This window comes from Lissotriton vulgaris, chromosome 8 (assembly GCF_964263255.1).
Source record: "Lissotriton vulgaris chromosome 8, aLisVul1.2, whole genome shotgun sequence".
NCBI lineage: Eukaryota > Metazoa > Chordata > Amphibia > Caudata > Salamandridae > Lissotriton > Lissotriton vulgaris.
This window is the reverse complement of record NC_141696.1, coordinates 1,532,299,216-1,532,319,142: the sequence shown is the minus strand read 5'-3', so window position 1 is coordinate 1,532,319,142 and position 19,927 is coordinate 1,532,299,216. Positions and strand designations below refer to the sequence as shown.

The 19,927-nt window shown below is 39.4% G+C and overlaps 7 non-coding genes across 7 annotated transcripts; all 7 read left to right on the top strand.

Moving 5' to 3' along the window:
• Nucleotides 1-1,962: 1,962 nt before the first annotated feature.
• Nucleotides 1,963-2,035, top strand: TRNAF-GAA (transfer RNA phenylalanine (anticodon GAA)). Its single transcript has one exon. It is a non-coding gene; the product is annotated as a tRNA-Phe (tRNA).
• A 3,949-nt stretch (nucleotides 2,036-5,984) lies between these two features.
• On the top strand, nucleotides 5,985-6,057 carry TRNAF-GAA (transfer RNA phenylalanine (anticodon GAA)). Its single transcript has one exon. It is a non-coding gene; the product is annotated as a tRNA-Phe (tRNA).
• A 1,090-nt stretch (nucleotides 6,058-7,147) lies between these two features.
• Nucleotides 7,148-7,220, top strand: TRNAF-GAA (transfer RNA phenylalanine (anticodon GAA)). The gene has a single exon. It is a non-coding gene; the product is annotated as a tRNA-Phe (tRNA).
• Nucleotides 7,221-12,864: 5,644 nt separating this feature from the next.
• Nucleotides 12,865-12,937, top strand: TRNAF-GAA (transfer RNA phenylalanine (anticodon GAA)). Its single transcript has one exon. It is a non-coding gene; the product is annotated as a tRNA-Phe (tRNA).
• A 4,260-nt stretch (nucleotides 12,938-17,197) lies between these two features.
• TRNAF-GAA (transfer RNA phenylalanine (anticodon GAA)) lies at nucleotides 17,198-17,270 on the top strand. The gene has a single exon. It is a non-coding gene; the product is annotated as a tRNA-Phe (tRNA).
• Nucleotides 17,271-18,309: 1,039 nt separating this feature from the next.
• TRNAF-GAA (transfer RNA phenylalanine (anticodon GAA)) lies at nucleotides 18,310-18,382 on the top strand. The gene has a single exon. It is a non-coding gene; the product is annotated as a tRNA-Phe (tRNA).
• Nucleotides 18,383-19,471: 1,089 nt separating this feature from the next.
• Nucleotides 19,472-19,544, top strand: TRNAF-GAA (transfer RNA phenylalanine (anticodon GAA)). Its single transcript has one exon. It is a non-coding gene; the product is annotated as a tRNA-Phe (tRNA).
• Nucleotides 19,545-19,927: the final 383 nt, after the last annotated feature.

Below are 19,927 nucleotides of genomic sequence, written 5' to 3'. Positions count from 1 at the left end.
ATATCTGGGTAATATAGTGCTAGTCCATTACGAGTTAAAAAAACAACTACCTAACCTGGATCCCAAAAATGCTATTTACCCATTGCACCAGTTAACTGGGGAATGATACAGGACTCCTTAAAACATATCTCTTCCATATGAGGTTAAAAATCCAGGTCCTGCATCTATTTTGTTAAATGGTTTAAATTAAAGTATGAAGACCACAGCTATAAGCAGGCCGAAATAGCTCAGTTGGGCGAGCGTTAGACTGAAGATCTAAAGGTCCCTGGTTCAATCCCGGGTTTCGGCACAGTTGAGAGGTTCCTTGCTTCTAACAAAATAGGTCTTGGGATCAGCTGTAGTTCTTTTTCTCTATTCATCAAATTTTTTCCAACTGATCTACAACACAATCAATTTAACATAGACTTTGCTTTATGTCCTCCTTCTAAACTTGCTTCCACCTCTCTTACCTTCAGGTTTGACAATGAATATTTCCCATTTCATGCTTTTTTGTAAAGTAAACTCTTGTCTGCATTACCTTCCACTTCCCCTTGAACACAGATGTCAGTAGTCAGATGACATTGCTTACCTACTCATGCCAAATATATCTGGGTAATATAGTGCTAGTCCATTCAGAGTTAAAAAAACAACTACCTAACCTGGATCCCAAAAATGCTATTTACCCATTGCACCAGTTAATTGCGGAATGATACAGGACTCCTTAAAACATATCTCACCATATGAGGTTAAAAATCCAGGTCCTGCATCTATTTTGTTAAATGGTTTAAATTAAAGTATGAAGACCACAGCTATAAGCAGGCCAAAATAGCTAAGCTGGGAGAGCGTTAGACTGAAGATCTAAAGGTCCCTGGTTCAATCCCGGGTTTCGGCACAGTTGAGAGGTTCCTTGCTTCTAACAAAATAGGTCTTGGAATCAGCTGTAGTACTTTTTTCTCTATCAACATTTTTATCAACTGATCTACAAAATGATCAATTCAACATAGACTTTGCTTTCTGTCCTCCTTTTAAACTTTCTTCCACCTATCTTGCCTTCAGGTTTGACTATGAATGTTTTCCATTTTGTCCTTTCTTGTAAAGTAAACTCTTGTCTGCATCACATTCCACTTCCCCTTGAACACAGATTTCAGTAGTCAGATGACATTGCTTACCTACTCATGCCAAATATATCTGGGTAATATAGTGCTAGTCCATTCAGAGTTAAAAAAACAACTACCTAACCTGGATCCCAAAAATGCTATTTACCCATTGCACCAGTTAACTGGGGAATGATACAGGACTCCTTAAAACATATCTCTACCATATGAGGTTAAAAATTCAGGTCCTGCATCTATTTCGTTAAATGGTTCAAATTAAAGTATGAAGACCCCAGCTATCAGAAGGCCGAAATAGCTCAGTTGGCCGAGCGTTAGACTGAAGATCTAAAGGTCCCTGGTTCAATCCCGGGTTTCGGCACAGTTGAGAGGTTCATTGCTTCTAACAAAATAGGTCTTGGGATCAGCTGTAGTTCTTTTTCTCTATTCATCAAATTTTTTCCAACTGATCTACAACACAATCAATTTAACATAGACTTTGCTTTATGTCCTCCTTCTAAACTTGCTTCCACCTCTCTTACCTTCAGGTTTGACAATGAATATTTCCCATTTCATGCTTTTTTGTAAAGTAAACTCTTGTCTGCATTACCTTCCACTTCCCCTTGAACACAGATGTCAGTAGTCAGATGACATTGCTTACCTACTCATGCCAAATATATCTGGGTAATATAGTGCTAGTCCATTCAGAGTTAAAAAAACAACTACCTAACCTGGATCCAAAAAATGCTATTTACCCATTGCACCAGTTAATTGCGGAATGATACAGGACTCCTTAAAACATATCTCTACCATATGAGGTTAAAAATCCAGGTCCTGCATCTATTTTGTTAAATGGTTTAAATTAAAGTATGAAGACCACAGCTATAAGCAGGCCGAAATAGCTCAGTTGGGAGAGCGTTAGACTGAAGATCTAAAGGTCCCTGGTTCAATCCCGGGTTTCGGCACAGTTGAGAGGTTCCTTGCTTCTAACAAAATAGGTCTTGGAATCAGCTGTAGTACTTTTTCTCTATTCATCAAATTTTTTCCAACTGATCTACAACACAATCAATTTAACATAGACTTTGCTTTATGTCCTCCTTCTAAACTTGCTTCCACCTCTCTTACCTTCAGGTTTGACAATGAATATTTCCCATTTCATGCTTTTTTGTAAAGTAAACTCTTGTCTGCATTACCTTCCGCCTCCCCTTGAATACAGATGTCAGTAGTCAGATGACATTGCTTACCTACTCATGCCAAATATATCTGGGTAATATAGTGCAAGTCCATTCAGAGTTAAAAAAACAACTACCTAACCTGGATCCCAAAACTGCTATTTGCCCATTGCACCAGTTAATTGCGGAATGATACAGGACTCCTTAAAACATATCTCTACCATATGAGGTTAAAAATCCAGGTCCTGCATCTATTTTGTTAAATGGTTTAAATTAAAGTATGAAGACCACAGCTATAAGCAGGCCGCAATAGCTCAGTTGGGAGAGCGTTAGACTGAAGATCTAAAGGTCCCTGGTTCAATCCCGGGTTTCGGCACAGTTCAGAGGTTCCTTGCTTCTAACAAATTAGGTCTTGGAATCAGCTGTAGTACTTTTTTCTCTATCAACATTTTTATCAACTGATCTACAAAATGATCAATTCAACATAGACTTTGCTTTCTGTCCTCCTTTTAAACTTCCTTCCACCTATCTTGCCTTCAGGTTTGACAATGAATGTTTCCCATTTCGTCCTTTTTTGTAAAGTAAACTCTTGTCTGCATCACATTCCACTTCCCCTTGAACACAGATGTCAGTAGTCAGATGACATTGCTTACCTACTCATGCCAAATATATCTAGGTAATATAGTGCTAGTCCATTTCGAGTTAAAAAAACAACTACCTAACCTGGATCCCAAAAATGCTATTTACCCATTGCACCAGTTAACTGGGGAATGATACAGGACTCCTTAAAACATATCTCTACCATATGAGGTTAAAAATCCAGGTCCTGCATCTATTTTGTTAAATGGTTTAAATTAAAGTATGAAGACCACAGCTATAAGCAGGCCGAAATATCTCAGTTGGGAGAGCGTTAGACTGAAGCTCTAAAGGTCCCTGATTCAATCCCGGGTTTCGGCACAGTTGAGAGGTTCCTTGCTTCTAACAAAATAGGTCTTGGAATCAGCTGTAGTACTTTTTCTCTATTCATCAAATTTTTTCCAACTGATCTACAACACAATCAATTTAACATAGACTTTGATTTATGTCCTCCTTCTAAACTTGCTTCCACCTCTCTTACCTTCAGGTTTGACAATGAATATTTCCCATTTCATGCTTTTTTGTAAAGTAAACTCTTGTCTGCATTACCTTCCACTTCCCCTTGAACACAGATGTCAGTAGTCAGATGACATTGATTACCTACTCATGCCAAATACATCTGGGTAATATAGTGCTAGTCCATTCAGAGTTAAAAAAACAACTACCTAACCTGGATCCCAAAAATGCTATTTACCCATTGCACCAGTTAATTGCGGAATGATACAGGACTCCTTAAAACATATCTCACTATATGAGGTTAAAAATACAGGTCCTGCATCTATTTTGTTAAATGGTTTAAATTAAAGTATGAAGACCACAGCTATAAGCAGGCCAAAATAGCTAAGCTGGGAGAGCGTTAGACTGAAGATCTAAAGGTCCCTGGTTCAATCCCAGGTTTCGGCACAGTTGAGAGGTTCCTTGCTTCTAACAAAATAGGTCTTGGAATCAGCTGTAGTACTTTTTTCTCTATCAACATTTTTATCAACTGATCTACAAAATGATCAATTCAACATAGACTTTGCTTTCTGTCCTCCTTTTAAACTTTCTTCCACCTATCTTGCCTTCAGGTTTGACTATGAATGTTTTCCATTTTGTCCTTTTTTGTAAAGTAAACTCTTGTCTGCATCACATTCCACTTCCCCTTGAACACAGATGTCAGTAGTCAGATGACATTGCTTACCTACTCATGCCAAATATATCTGGGTAATATAGTGCTAGTCCATTCAGAGTTAAAAAAACAACTACCTAACCTGGATCCCAAAAATGCTATTTACCCATTGCACCAGTTAACTGGGGAATGATACAGGACTCCTTAAAACATATCTCTACCATATGAGGTTAAAAATCCAGGTCCTGCATCTATTTTGTTAAATGGTTCAAATTAAAGTATGAAGACCCCAGCTATCAGAAGGCCGAAATAGCTCAGTTGGCCGAGCGTTAGACTGAAGATCTAAAGGTCCCTGGTTCAATCCCGGGTTTCGGCACAGTTGAGAGGTTCCTTGCTTCTAACAAAATAGGTCTTGGGATCAGCTGTAGTTCTTTTTCTCTATTCATCAAATTTTTTCCAACTGATCTACAACACAATCAATTTAACATAGACTTTGCTTTATGTCCTCCTTCTAAACTTGCTTCCACCTCTCTTACCTTCAGGTTTGACAATGAATATTTCCCATTTCATGCTTTTTTGTAAAGTAAACTCTTGTCTGCATTACCTTCCACTTCCCCTTGAACACAGATGTCAGTAGTCAGATGACATTGCTTACCTACTCATGCCAAATATATCTGGGTAATATAGTGCTAGTCCATTCAGAGTTAAAAAAACAACTACCTAACCTGGATCCAAAAAATGCTATTTACCCATTGCACCAGTTAATTGCGGAATGATACAGGACTCCTTAAAACATATCTCTACCATATGAGGTTAAAAATCCAGGTCCTGCATCTATTTTGTTAAATGGTTTAAATTAAAGTATGAAGACCACAGCTATAAGCAGGCCGAAATAGCTCAGTTGGGAGAGCGTTAGACTGAAGATCTAAAGGTCCCTGTTTCAATCCCGGGTTTCGGCACAGTTGAGAGGTTCCTTGCTTCTAACAAAATAGGTCTTGGAATCAGCTGTAGTACTTTTTCTCTATTCATCAAATTTTTTCCAACTGATCTACAACACAATCAATTTAACATAGACTTTGCTTTATGTCCTCCTTCTAAACTTGCTTCCACCTCTCTTACCTTCAGGTTTGACAATGAATATTTCCCATTTCATGCTTTTTTGTAAAGTAAACTCTTGTCTGCATTACCTTCCGCCTCCCCTTGAATACAGATGTCAGTAGTCAGATGACATTGCTTACCTACTCATGCCAAATATATCTGGATCCCAAAAATGCTATTTACCCATTGCACCAGTTAATTGCGGAATGATACAGGACTCCTTAAAACATATCTCACCATATGAGGTTAAAAATCCAGGTCCTGCATCTATTTTGTTAAATGGTTTAAATTAAAGTATGAAGAACACAGCTATAAGCAGACCGAAATAGCTAAGTTGGGAGAGCGTTAGACTGAAGATCTAAAGGTCCCTGGTTCAATCCTGGGTTTCGGCACAGTTGAGGGGTTCCTTGCTTCTAACAAAATAGATCTTGGAATCAGCTGTAGTACTTTTTTCTCAATCAACATTTTTATCAACTGATCTACAAAATGATCAATTCAACATAGACTTTGCTTTCTGTCCTCCTTTTAAACTTTCTTCCACCTATCTTGCCTTCAGGTTTGACTATGAATGTTTTCCATTTCGTCCTTTTTTGTAAAGTAAACTCTTGTCTGCATCACATTCCACTTCCCCTTGAACACAGATGTCCGTAGTCAGATGACATTGCTTACCTACTCATGCCAAATATATCTGGGTAATATAGTGCTAGTCCATTCAGAGTTAAAAAAACAACTACCTAACCTGGATCCCAAAAATGCTATTTACCCATTGCACCAGTTAACTGGGGAATGATACAGGACTCCTTAAAACATATCTCTACCATATGAGGTTAAAAATCCAGGTCCTGCATCTATTTTGTTAAATGGCTCAAATTAAAGTATGAAGACCCCAGCTATCAGAAGGCCGAAATAGCTCAGTTGGGAGAGCGTTAGACTGAAGATCTAAAGGTCCCTGGTTCAATCCCGGGTTTCGGCACAGTTGCGAGGTTCCTTGCTTCTAACAAAATAGGTCTTGGAATCAGCTGTAGTACTTTTTTCTCTATCAACATTTTTATCAACTGATCTACAAAATGATCAATTCAACATAGACTTTGCTTTCTGTCCTCCTTTTAAACTTTCTTCCACCTATCTTGCCTTCAGGTTTGACTATGAATGTTTTCCATTTTGTCCTTTTTTGTAAAGTAAACTCTTGTCTGCATCACATTCCACTTCCCCTTGAACACAGATGTCAGTAGTCAGATGACATTGCTTACCTACTCATGCCAAATATATCTGGTAATATAGTGCTAGTCCATTCAGAGTTAAAAAAACAACTACCTAACCTGGATCCCAAAAATGCTATTTACCCATTGCACCAGTTAACTGGGGAATGATACAGGACTCCTTAAAACATATCTCTACCATATGAGGTTAAAAATCCAGGTCCTGCATCTATTTTGTTAAATGGTTCAAATTAAAGTATGAAGACCCCAGCTATCAGAAGGCCGAAATAGCTCAGTTGGCCGAGCGTTAGATTGAAGATCTAAAAGTCCCTGGTTCAATCCCGGGTTTCGGCACAGTTGAGAGGTTCCGTGCTTCTAACAAAATAGATCCTGCGATCAGCTGTAGTTTTTTTTCTCTATTCATCAAATTTTTTCCAACTGATCTACAACACAATCAATTTAACATAGACTTTGCTTTATGTCCTCCTTCTAAACTTGCTTCCACCTCTCTTACCTTCAGGTTTGACAATGAATATTTCCCATTTCATGCTTTTTTGTAAAGTAAACTCTTGTCTGCATTACCTTCCACTTCCCCTTGAACACAGATGTCAGTAGTCAGATGACATTGCTTACCTACTCATGCCAAATATATCTGGTTAATATAGTGCTAGTCCATTCATAGTTAAAAAAACAACGACCTAACCTGGATCCAAAAAATGCTATTTATCCATTGCACCAGTTAATTGCGGAATGATACAGGACTCCTTAAAACATATCTCTACCATATGAGGTTAAAAATCCAGGTCCTGCATCTATTTTGTTAAATGGTTTAAATTAAAGTATGAAGACCACAGCTATAAGCAGGCCGAAATAGCTCAGTTGGGAGAGCGTTAGACTGAAGATCTAAAGGTCCCTGGTTCAATCCCGGGTTTCGGCACAGTTGAGAGGTTCCTTGCTTCTAACAAAATAGGTCTTGGAATCAGCTGTAGTACTTTTTCTCTATTCATCAAATTTTTTCCAACTGATCTACAACACAATCAATTTAACATAGACTTTGCTTTATGTCCTCCTTCTAAACTTGCTTCCACCTCTCTTACCTTCAGGTTTGACAATGAATATTTCCCATTTCATGCTTTTTTGTAAAGTAAACTCTTGTCTGCATTACCTTCCACCTCCCCTTGAATACAGATGTCAGTAGTCAGATGACATTGCTTACCTACTCATGCCAAATATATCTGGATCCCAAAAATGCTATTTACCCATTGCACCAGTTAATTGCGGAATGATACAGGACTCCTTAAAACATATCTCACCATATGAGGTTAAAAATCCAGGCCCTGAATCTATTTTGTTAAATGGTTCAAATTAAAGTATGAAGACCCCAGCTATCAGAAGGCCGAAATAGCGCAGTTGGGAGAGCGTTAGACTGAAGATCTAAAGGTCCCTGGTTCAATCCTGGGTTTCGGCACAGTTGAGAGGTTCCTTGCTTCTAACAATATAGGTCTTGGAATCAGCTGTAGTACTTTTTTCTCTATCAACATTTTTATCAACTGATCTACAAAATGATCAATTCAACATAGACTTTGCTTTCTGTCCTCCTTTTAAACTTTCTTCCACCTATCTTGCCTTCAGGTTTGACTATGAATGTTTTCCATTTCGTCCTTTTTTGTAAAGTAAACTCTTGTCTGCATCACATTCCACTTCCCCTTGAACACAGATGTCAGTAGTCAGATGACATTGCTTACCTACTCATGCCAAATATATCTGGGTAATATAGTGCTAGTCCATTCAGAGTTAAAAAAACAACTACCTAACCTGGATCCCAAAAATGCTATTTACCCATTGCACCAGTTAACTGGGGAATGATACAGGACTCCTTAAAACATATCTCTACCATATGAGGTTAAAAATCCAGGTCCTGCATCTATTTTGTTAAATGGTTTAAATTAAAGTATGAAGACCACAGCTATAAGCAGGCCGAAATAGCTCAGTTGGGCGAGCGTTAGACTGAAGATCTAAAGGTCCCTGGTTCAATCCCGGGTTTCGGCACAGTTGAGAGGTTCCTTGCTTCTAACAAAATAGGTCTTGGGATCAGCTGTAGTTCTTTTTCTCTATTCATCAAATTTTTTCCAACTGATCTACAACACAATCAATTTAACATAGACTTTGCTTTATGTCCTCCTTCTAAACTTGCTTCCACCTCTCTTACCTTCAGGTTTGACAATGAATATTTCCCATTTCATGCTTTTTTGTAAAGTAAACTCTTGTCTGCATTACCTTCCACTTCCCCTTGAACACAGATGTCAGTAGTCAGATGACATTGCTTACCTACTCATGCCAAATATATCTGGGTAATATAGTGCTAGTCCATTCAGAGTTAAAAAAACAACTACCTAAACTGGATCCAAAAAATGCTATTTACCCATTGCACCAGTTAATTGCGGAATGATACAGGACTCCTTAAAACATATCTCTACCATATGAGGATAAAAATCCAGGTCCTGCATCTATTTTGTTAAATGGTTTAAATTAAAGTATGAAGACCACAGCTATAAGCAGGCCGAAATAGCTCAGTTGGGAGAGCGTTAGACTGAAGCTCTAAAGGTCCCTGATTCAATCCCGGGTTTCGGCACAGTTGAGAGGTTCCTTGCTTCTAACAAAATAGGTCTTGGAATCAGCTGTAGTACTTTTTCTCTATTCATCAAATTTTTTCCAACTGATCTACAACACAATCAATTTAACATAGACTTTGATTTATGTCCTCCTTCTAAACTTGCTTCCACCTCTCTTACCTTCAGGTTTGACAATGAATATTTCCCATTTCATGCTTTTTTGTAAAGTAAACTCTTGTCTGCATTACCTTCCACTTCCCCTTGAACACAGATGTCAGTAGTCAGATGACATTGCTTACCTACTCATGCCAAATATATCTGGGTAATATAGTGCTAGTCCATTCAGAGTTAAAAAAACAACTACCTAACCTGGATCCCAAAAATGCTATTTACCCATTGCACCAGTTAATTGCGGAATGATACAGGACTCCTTAAAACATATCTCACCATATGAGGTTAAAAATCCAGGTCCTGCATCTATTTTGTTAAATGGTTTAAATTAAAGTATGAAGACCACAGCTATAAGCAGGCCAAAATAGCTAAGCTGGGAGAGCGTTAGACTGAAGATCTAAAGGTCCCTGGTTCAATCCCGGGTTTCGGCACAGTCGAGAGGTTCCTTGCTTCTAACAAAATAGGTCTTGGAATCAGCTGTAGTACTTTTTTCTCTATCAACATTTTTATCAACTGATCTACAAAATGATCAATTCAACATAGACTTTGCTTTCTGTCCTCCTTTTAAACTTTCTTCCACCTATCTTGCCTTCAGGTTTGACTATGAATGTTTTCCATTTTGTCCTTTTTTGTAAAGTAAACTCTTGTCTGCATCACATTCCACTTCCCCTTGAACACAGATGTCAGTAGTCAGATGACATTGCTTACCTACTCATGCCAAATATATCTGGGTAATATAGTGCTAGTCCATTCAGAGTTAAAAAAACAACTACCTAACCTGGATCCCAAAAATGCTATTTACCCATTGCACCAGTTAACTGGGGAATGATACAGGACTCCTTAAAACATATCTCTACCATATGAGGTTAAAAATCCAGGTCCTGCATCTATTTTGTTAAATGGTTCAAATTAAAGTATGAAGACCCCAGCTATCAGAAGGCCGAAATAGCTCAGTTGGCCGAGCGTTAGACTGAAGATCTAAAGGTCCCTGGTTGAATCCCGGGTTTCGGCACAGTTGAGAGGTTCCTTGCTTCTAACAAAATAGGTCTTGGGATCAGCTGTAGTTCTTTTTCTCTATTCATCAAATTTTTTCCAACTGATCTACAACACAATCAATTTAACATAGACTTTGCTTTATGTCCTCCTTCTAAACTTGCTTCCACCTCTCTTACCTTCAGGTTTGACAATGAATATTTCCCATTTCATGCTTTTTTGTAAAGTAAACTCTTGTCTGCATTACCTTCCACTTCCCCTTGAACACAGATGTCAGTAGTCAGATGACATTGCTTACCTACTCATGCCAAATATATCTGGGTAATATAGTGCTAGTCCATTCAGAGTTAAAAAAACAACTACCTAACCTGGATCCAAAAAATGCTATTTACCCATTGCACCAGTTAATTGCGGAATGATACAGGACTCCTTAAAACATATCTCTACCATATGAGGTTAAAAATCCAGGTCCTGCATCTATTTTGTTAAATGGTTTAAATTAAAGCATGAAGACCACAGGTATAAGCAGGCCGAAATAGCTCAGTTGGGAGAGCGTTAGACTGAAGATCTAAAGGTCCCTGGTTCAATCCTGGGTTTCGGCACCGTTGAGAGGTTCCTTGCTTCTAACAAAATAGGTCTTGGAATCAGCTGTAGTACTTTTTCTCTATTCATCAAATTTTTTCCAACTGATCTACAACACAATCAATTTAACATAGACTTTGCTTTATGTCCTCCTTCTAAACTTGCTTCCACCTCTCTTACCTTCAGGTTTGACAATGAATATTTCCCATTTCATGCTTTTTTGTAAAGTAAACTCTTGTCTGCATTACCTTCCACCTCCCCTTGAATACAGATGTCAGTAGTCAGATGACATTGCTTACCTACTCATGCCAAATATATCTGGATCCCAAAAATGCTATTTACCCATTGCACCAGTTAATTGCGGAATGATACAGGACTCCTTAAAACATATCTCACCATATGAGGTTAAAAATCCAGGTCCTGCATCTATTTTGTTAAATGGTTTAAATTAAAGTATGAAGACCACAGCTATAAGCAGGCCGAAATAGCTAAGTTGGGAGAGCGTTAGACTGAAGATCTAAAGGTCCCTGGTTCAATCCCGGGTTTCGGCACAGTTGAGAGGTTCCTTGCTTCTAACAAAATAGATCTTGGAATCAGCTGTTGTACTTTTTTCTCAATCAACATTTTTATCAACTGATCTACAAAATGATCAATTCAATATAGACTTTGATTTCTGTCCTCCTTTTAAACTTTCTTCCACCTATCTTGCCTTCAGGTTTGACTATGAATGTTTTCCATTTCGTCCTTTTTTGTAAAGTAAACTCTTGTCTGCATCACATTCCACTTCCCCTTGAACACAGATGTCAGTAGTCAGATGACATTGCTTACCTACTCATGCCAAATATATCTGGGTAATATAGTGCTAGTCCATTCAGAGTTAAAAAAACAACTACCTAACATGGATCCCAAAAATGCTATTTACCCATTGCACCAGTTAACTGGGGAATGATACAGGACTCCTTAAAACATATCTCTACCATATGAGGTTAAAAATCCAGGTCCTGCATCTATTTTGTTAAATGGTTCAAATTAAAGTATGAAGACCCCAGCTATCAGAAGGCCGAAATAGCTCGGTTGGGAGAGCGTTAGACTGAAGATCTAAAGGTCCCTGGTTCAATCCCGGGTTTCGGCACTGTTGAGAGGTTCCTTGCTTCTAACAAAATAGGTCTTGGAATCAGCTGTAGTACTTTTTTCTCTATCAACATTTTTATCAACTGATCTACAAAATGATCAATTCAACATAGACTTTGCTTTCTGTCCTCCTTTTAAACTTTCTTCCACCTATCTTGCCTTCAGGTTTGACAATGAATGTTTCCCATTTCGTCCTTTTTTGTAAAGTAAACTCTTGTCTGCATCACATTCCACTTCCCCTTGAACACAGATGTCAGTAGTCAGATGACATTGCTTACCTACTCATGCCAAATATATCTAGGTAATATAGTGCTAGTCCATTCAGAGTTAAAAAAACAACTACCTAATCTGGATCCCAAAAATGCTATTTACCCATTGCACCAGTTAACTGGGGAATGATACAGGACTCCTTAAAACATATCTCTACCATATGAGGTTAAAAATCCAGGTCCTGCATCTATTTTGTTAAATGGTTCAAATTAAAGTATGAAGACCCCAGCTATCAGAAGGCCGAACTAGCTCAGTTGGCCGAGCGTTAGACTGAAGATCTAAAGGTCCCTGGTTCAATCCCTGGTTTCGGCGCAGTTGAGAGGTTCCTTGCTTCTAACAAAATAGGTCTTGGGATCAGCTGTAGTTCTTTTTCTCTATTCATCAAATTTTTTCCAACTGATCTACAACACAATCAATTTAACATAGACTTTGCTTTATGTCCTCCTTCTAAACTTGCTTCCACCTCTCTTACCTTCAGGTTTGACAATGAATATTTCCCATTTCATGCTTTTTTGTAAAGTAAACTCTTGTCTGCATTACCTTCCACTTCCCCTTGAACACAGATGTCAGTAGTCAGATGACATTGCTTACCTACTCATGCCAAATATATCTGGGTAATATAGTGCTAGTCCATTCAGAGTTAAAAAAACAACTACCTAACCTGGATCCAAAAAATGCTATTTTCCCATTGCACCAGTTAATTGCGGAATGATACAGGACTCCTTAAAACATATCTCTACCATATGAGGTTAAAAATCCAGGTCCTGCATCTATTTTGTTAAATGGTTTAAATTAAAGTATGAAGACCACAGCTATAAGCAGGCCGAAATAGCTCAGTTGGGAGAGCGTTAGACTGAAGATCTAAAGGTCCCTGGTTCAATCCCGGGTTTCGGCACAGTTGAGAGGTTCCTTGCTTCTAACAAAATAGGTCTTGGAATCAGCTGTAGTACTTTTTTCTCTATCAACATTTTTATCAACTGATCTACAAAATGATCAATTCAACATAGACTTTGCTTTCTGTCCTCCTTTTAAACTTTCTTCCACCTATCTTGCCTTCAGGTTTGACAATGAATGTTTCCCATTTCGTCCTTTTTTGTAAAGTAAACTCTTGTCTGCATCACATTCCACTTCCCCTTGAACACAGATGTCAGTAGTCAGATGACATTGCTTACCTACTCATGCCAAATATATCTAGGTAATATAGTGCTAGTCCATTCAGAGTTAAAAAAAACAACTACCTAACCTGGATCCCAAAAATGCTATTTACCCATTGCACCAGTTAACTGGGGAATGATACAGGCCTCCTTAAAACATATCTCTACCATATGAGGTTAAAAATCCAGGTCCTGCATCTATTTTGTTAAATGGTTTAAATTAAAGTATGAAGACCCCAGCTATAAGCAGGCCGAAATAGCTCAGCTGTGAGAGCGTTAGACTGAAGATCTAAAGGTCCCTGGTTCAATCCTGGGTTTCGGCAGAGTTGAGAGGTTCCTTGCTTCTAACAAAATAGGTCTTGGAATCAGCTGTAGTACTTTTTCTCTATTCATCAAATTTTTTCCAACTGATCTACAACACAATCAATTTAACATAGACTTTGCTTTATGTCCTCCTTCTAAACTTGCTTCCACCTCTCTTACCTTCAGGTTTGACAATGAATATTTCCCATTTCATGCTTTTTTGTAAAGTAAACTCTTGTCTGCATTACCTTCCACTTCCCCTTGAACACAGATGTCAGTAGTCAGATGACATTGCTTACCTACTCATGCCAAATATATCTGGGTAATATAGTGCTAGTCCATTCAGAGTTAAAAAAACAACTACCTAACCTGGATCCCAAAAATGCTATTTACCCATTGCACCAGTTAATTGCGGAATGATACAGGACTCCTTAAAACATATCTCACCATATGAGGTTAAAAATCCAGGTCCTGCATCTATTTTGTTAAATGGTTTAAATTAAAGTATGAAGACCACAGCTATAAGCAGGCCAAAATAGCTAAGCTGGGAGAGCGTTAGACTGAAGATCTAAAGGTCCCTGGTTCAATCCCGGGTTTCGGCACAGTTGAGAGGTTCCTTGCTTCTAACAAAATAGGTCTTGGAATCAGCTGTAGTACTTTTTTCTCTATCAACATTTTTATCAACTGATCTACAAAATGATCAATTCAACATAGACTTTGCTTTCTGTCCTCCTTTTAAACTTTCTTCCACCTATCTTGCCTTCAGGTTTGACTATGAATGTTTTCCATTTCGTCCTTTTTTGTAAAGTAAACTCTTGTCTGCATCACATTCCACTTCCCCTTGAACACAGATGTCAGTAGTCAGATGACATTGCTTACCTACTCATGCCAAATATATCTGGGTAATATAGTGCTAGTCCATTCAGAGTTAAAAAAACAACTACCTAACCTGGATCCCAAAAATGCTATTTACCCATTGCACCAGTTAACTGGGGAATGATACAGGACTCCTTAAAACATATCTCTACCATATGAGGTTAAAAATCCAGGTCCTGCATCTATTTTGTTAAATGGTTCAAATTAAAGTATGAAGACCCCAGCTATCAGAAGGCCGAAATAGCTCAGTTGGCCGAGCGTTAGACTGAAGATCTAAAGGTCCCTGGTTGAATCCCGGGTTTCGGCACAGTTGAGAGGTTCCTTGCTTCTAACAAAATAGGTCTTGGGATCAGCTGTAGTTCTTTTTCTCTATTCATCAAATTTTTTCCAACTGATCTACAACACAATCAATTTAACATAGACTTTGCTTTATGTCCTCCTTCTAAACTTGCTTCCACCTCTCTTACCTTCAGGTTTGACAATGAATATTTCCCATTTCATGCTTTTTTGTAAAGTAAACTCTTGTCTGCATTACCTTCCACTTCCCCTTGAACACAGATGTCTTTGTAAAAGACAGGAGAGAAAGTGGCGCACTTCATACAATCCCGAAGAAAAAGCCACCTATAGGGAAATGATCAGGAACTATAAGCTTGCAATTAAATCCTCGCAAGCTGCCTTCTACAATTTTAAAATCACCATGGCAAAATCCAAATCTAAAGAAATTTTTCGCATAGTCAACTCCCTGATCAAACCCCCATCTCCGGTCACAGACAACAATAACTCACCGACCAAGTGCAATGATCTGGCGGAATTCTTCTTCCAAAAAATTAATAAAATTTATCTCTCCTTCCCTAATCCATCCACTGATTCCCCTGGTCAAAACCCGCACTTGACAGTAAATCCGACCAAGTGGTTGGAGTCTCTCCCCCTTATAACATTGGAAACCGTAAAGAAACTGGCACAACAAATAAAATCCGGCTCCCCGTGTGACCCTGCCCCCCCAGGCTCACTAAATCTTGCCAGCGTTGCTATTTTCCCTACGCTCCTGGATCTCATGAACTCCTCTATAACCAGTAGGACGGTCCCTTCAACATGGAAGCACGCTATGGTACGGGCTCTATTGAAGAAACCTTCCCTTGACCCGGCCAACCCCAGTAATTATCGCCCGATCTCGTTACTCCCCTGGGCTTCGAAAATTCTGGAGAAACATGTCAATACCACTCTGACAACATTTTTTGAGGAAAACCACCTCCTCGACTCCTCCCAAACAGGTTTTCGTACCAAACATGGGACAGAGACCGCTTTATTGGCAGTGACTGAGGAGGCAAGACGGCTCCTGGATCGAGGAGGATCAGTGGCAGTGATCCTCCTCGACCTAAGTGCCGCATTTGACACGGTACATCACAAAATCTTGCTAACCCGCCTTGCCGACTTAGGAGTGACCGGAGACGCCCTGACATGGTTCAACTCTTTTTTATCTGACAGAACCTTTCAGGTCTTCGACGGCACATCCCGCTCATCAACTCGCCCCCTGGGATGCGGAGTTCCCCAGGGCTCCTCTTTAAGTCCTACGCTCTTCAACGCATACATGAAGCCACTGGCTGAGGTAGTTCGTCCGCATGGTGTCAAGATCATCTCCTATGCGGACGACACCCAGCTGGTGGTCTCCCTTGCTGAGAAGAGCGGCCTCCAGTCGCCACCAGACCTAGCGGCCTGTTTGGAGGATGTAAAGAAGTGGATGATGAGCTCATGCCTAAAGCTAAACGACGATAAAACTGAGCTGATGATCCTGGGCCCAGCCTCCCCCGCCTCCATAGAACTGATCTGGCCATCAAGCATGGGAATGGCCCCACCCCCCAGAGACAACATTAAAAGCTTGGGCGTCTGGCTCGACAAGTCTCTGAGCCTTAACACACAGGCCACTAAGATCTCAGCTACCTGCTTTGGCCTCCTTAGGGTGATTAAGAAAGTCCTTCCCCTCCTCTGTTCTGAGGCCAAACAGATAATTATACAGGGCCTCATCCAATCTCGTTTGGACTTCAATAACGCCCTTTATTTGGGAGCACCAGACTATACCCTACAGAAGCTCCAACGCACCCAGAATTGTGCTGCCAGAGCGCTGCTGGGAATCTCCCGGAGGACTTCAGTAAGAACCGGTTTAAAGACCCTGCACTGGTTACCTGTCAGGGACCGAGTAAAATTTAAATCACTCTGTATCGCCCACCAGACATTCTGGGAAACGGGCCCAGACATCAATCGCCCCCTGATTTCTCCCTACAGGCCCAACAAATCTCTTCGCTCTTCAACAGCATTTTTGGCCGAAATCCCCAGAATACGCAGAGCCAGAGCAGGAGGACGCTCCTTCTCGTATAATGTTTCCAAACTCTGGAACTCCCTCCCTCTGCAGCTGAGGAACAACCCCAACCTGACTACGTTCCGGAAACAGCTAAAAACCCTGCTATTCAATGCCTAAAAGTAACCTTAAGAGTGCTTCTTCTGTTTTAGCGCCTGGACGCCTCAGGGCAGCTGCAGCGCTCTACAAGTCACATTTTCATTTCATTTCATTTCAGTAGTCAGATGACATTGCTTACCTACTCATGCCAAATATATCTGGGTAATATAGTGCTAGTCCATTCAGAGTTAAAAAAACAACTACCTAACCTGAATCCAAAAAATGCTATTTACCCATTGCACCAGTTAATTGCGGAATGATACAGGACTCCTTAAAACATATCTCTACCATATGAGGTTAAAAATCCAGGTCCTGCATCTATTTTGTTAAATGGTTTAAATTAAAGTATGAAGACCACGGGTATAAGCAGGCCGAAATAGCTCAGTTGGGAGAGCGTTAGACTGAAGATCTAAAGGTCCCTGGTTCAATCCCGGGTTTCGGCACAGTTGAGAGGTTCCTTGCTTCTAACAAAATAGGTCTTGGAATCAGCTGTAGTACTTTTTCTCTATTCATCAAATTTTTTCCAACTGATCTACAACACAATCAATTTAACATAGACTTTGCTTTATGTCCTCCTTCTAAACTTGCTTCCACCTCTCTTACCTTCAGGTTTGACAATGAATATTTCCCATTTCATGCTTTTTTGTAAAGTAAACTCTTGTCTGCATTACCTTCCACCTCCCCTTGAATACAGATGTCAGTAGTCAGATGACATTGCTTACCTACTCATGCCAAATATATCTGGATCCCAAAAATGCTATTTACCCATTGCACCAGTTAATTGCGGAATGATACAGGACTCCTTAAAACATATCTCACCATATGAGGTTAAAAATCCAGGTCCTGCATCTATTTTGTTAAATGGTTTAAATTAAAGTATGAAGACCACAGCTATAAGCAGGCCGAAATAGCTAAGTTGGGAGAGCGTTAGACTGAAGATCTAAAGGTCCCTGGTTCAATCCCGGGTTTCGGCACAGTTGAGAGGTTCCTTGCTTCTAACAAAATAGATCTTGGAATCAGCTGTAGTACTTTTTTCTCAATCAACATTTTTATCAACTGATCTACAAAATGATCAATTCAACATAGACTTTGCTTTCTGTCCTCCTTTTAAACTTTCTTCCACCTATCTTGCCTTCAGGTTTGACTATGAATGTTTTCCATTTCGTCCTTTTTTGTAAAGTAAACTCTTGTCTGCATCACATTCCACTTCCCCTTGAACACAGATGTCAGTAGTCAGATGACATTGCTTACCTACTCATGCCAAATATATCTGGGTAATATAGTGCTAGTCCATTCAGAGTTAAAAAAACAACTACCTAACATGGATCCCAAAAATGCTATTTACCCATTGCACCAGTTAACTGGGGAATGATACAGGACTCCTTAAAACATATCTCTACCATATGAGGTTAAAAATCCAGGTCCTGCATCTATTTTGTTAAATGGTTCAAATTAAATTATGAAGACCCCAGCTATCAGAAGGCCGAAATAGCTCAGTTGGGAGAGCGTTAGACTGAAGATCTAAAGGTCCCTGGTTCAATCCCGGGTTTCGGCACAGTTGAGAGGTTCCTTGCTTCTAACAATATAGGTCTTGGAATCAGCTGTAGTACTTTTTTCTCTATCAACATTTTTATCAACTGATCTACAAAATGATCAATTCAACATAGACTTTGCTTTCTGTCCTCCTTTTAAACTTTCTTCCACCTATCTTGCCTTCAGGTTTGACAATGAATGTTTCCCATTTCGTCCTTTTTTGTAAAGTAAACTCTTGTCTGCATCACATTCCACTTCCCCTTGAACACAGATGTCAGTAGTCAGATGACATTGCTTACCTACTCATGCCAAATATATCTGGGTAATATAGTGCTAGTCCATTCAGAGTTAAAAAAACAACTACCTAACCTGGATCCCAAAAATGCTATTTACCCATTGCACCAGTTAACTGGGGAATGATACAGGACTCCTTAAAACATATCTCTACCATATGAGGTTAAAAATCCAGGTCCTGCATCTATTTTGTTAAATGGTTCAAATTAAAGTATGAAGACCCCTGCTATCAGAAGGCCGAAATAGCTCAGTTGGGAGAGCGTTAGACTGAAGATCTAAAGGTCCCTGGTTCAATCCCGGGTTTCTGCACAGTTGAGAGGTTCCTTGCTTCTAACAAAATAGGTCTTGGAATCAGCTGTAGTACTTTTTTCTCTATTAACATTTTTATCAACTGATCTACAAAATGATCAATTCAACATAGACTTTGCTTTCTGTCCTCCTTTTAAACTTTCTTCCACCTATCTTGCCTTCAGGTTTGACTATGAATGTTTTCCATTTCGTCCTTTTTTGTAAAGTAAACTCTTGTCTGCCTCACATTCCACTTCCCCTTGAACACAGATGTCAGTAGTCAGATGACATTGCTTACCTACTCATGCCAAATATATCTGGGTAATATAGTGCTAGTCCATTCAGAGTTAAAAAAACAACTACCTAACCTGGATCCCAAAAATGCTATTTACCCATTGCACCAGTTAACTGGGGAATGATACAGGACTCCTTAAAACATATCTCTACCATATGAGGTTAAAAATCCAGGTCCTGCATCTATTTTGTTAAATGGTTCAAATTAAAGTATGAAGACTCCAGCTATCAGAAGGCCGAAATAGCTCAGTTGGGAGAGCGTTAGACTGAAGATCTAAAGGTCCCTGGTTCAATCCCGGGTTTTGGCACAGTTGAGAGGTTCCTTGCTTATAACAAAATAGGTCTTGGAATCAACTGTAGTACTTTTTCTCTATTCATCAAATTTTTTCCAACTGATCTACAACACAATCAATTTAACATAGACTTTGCTTTATGTACTCCTTCTAAACTTGCTTCCACCTCTCTTACCTTCAGGTTTGACAATGAATATTTCCCATTTCATGCTTTTTTGTAAAGTAAACTCTTGTCTGCATTACCTTCCACTTCCCCTTGAACACAGATGTCAGTAGTCAGATGACATTGCTTACCTACTCATGCCAAATATATCTGGGTAATATAGTGCTAGTCCATTCAGAGTTAAAAAAACAACTACTTAACCTGGATCCAAAAAATGCTATTTACCCATTGTACC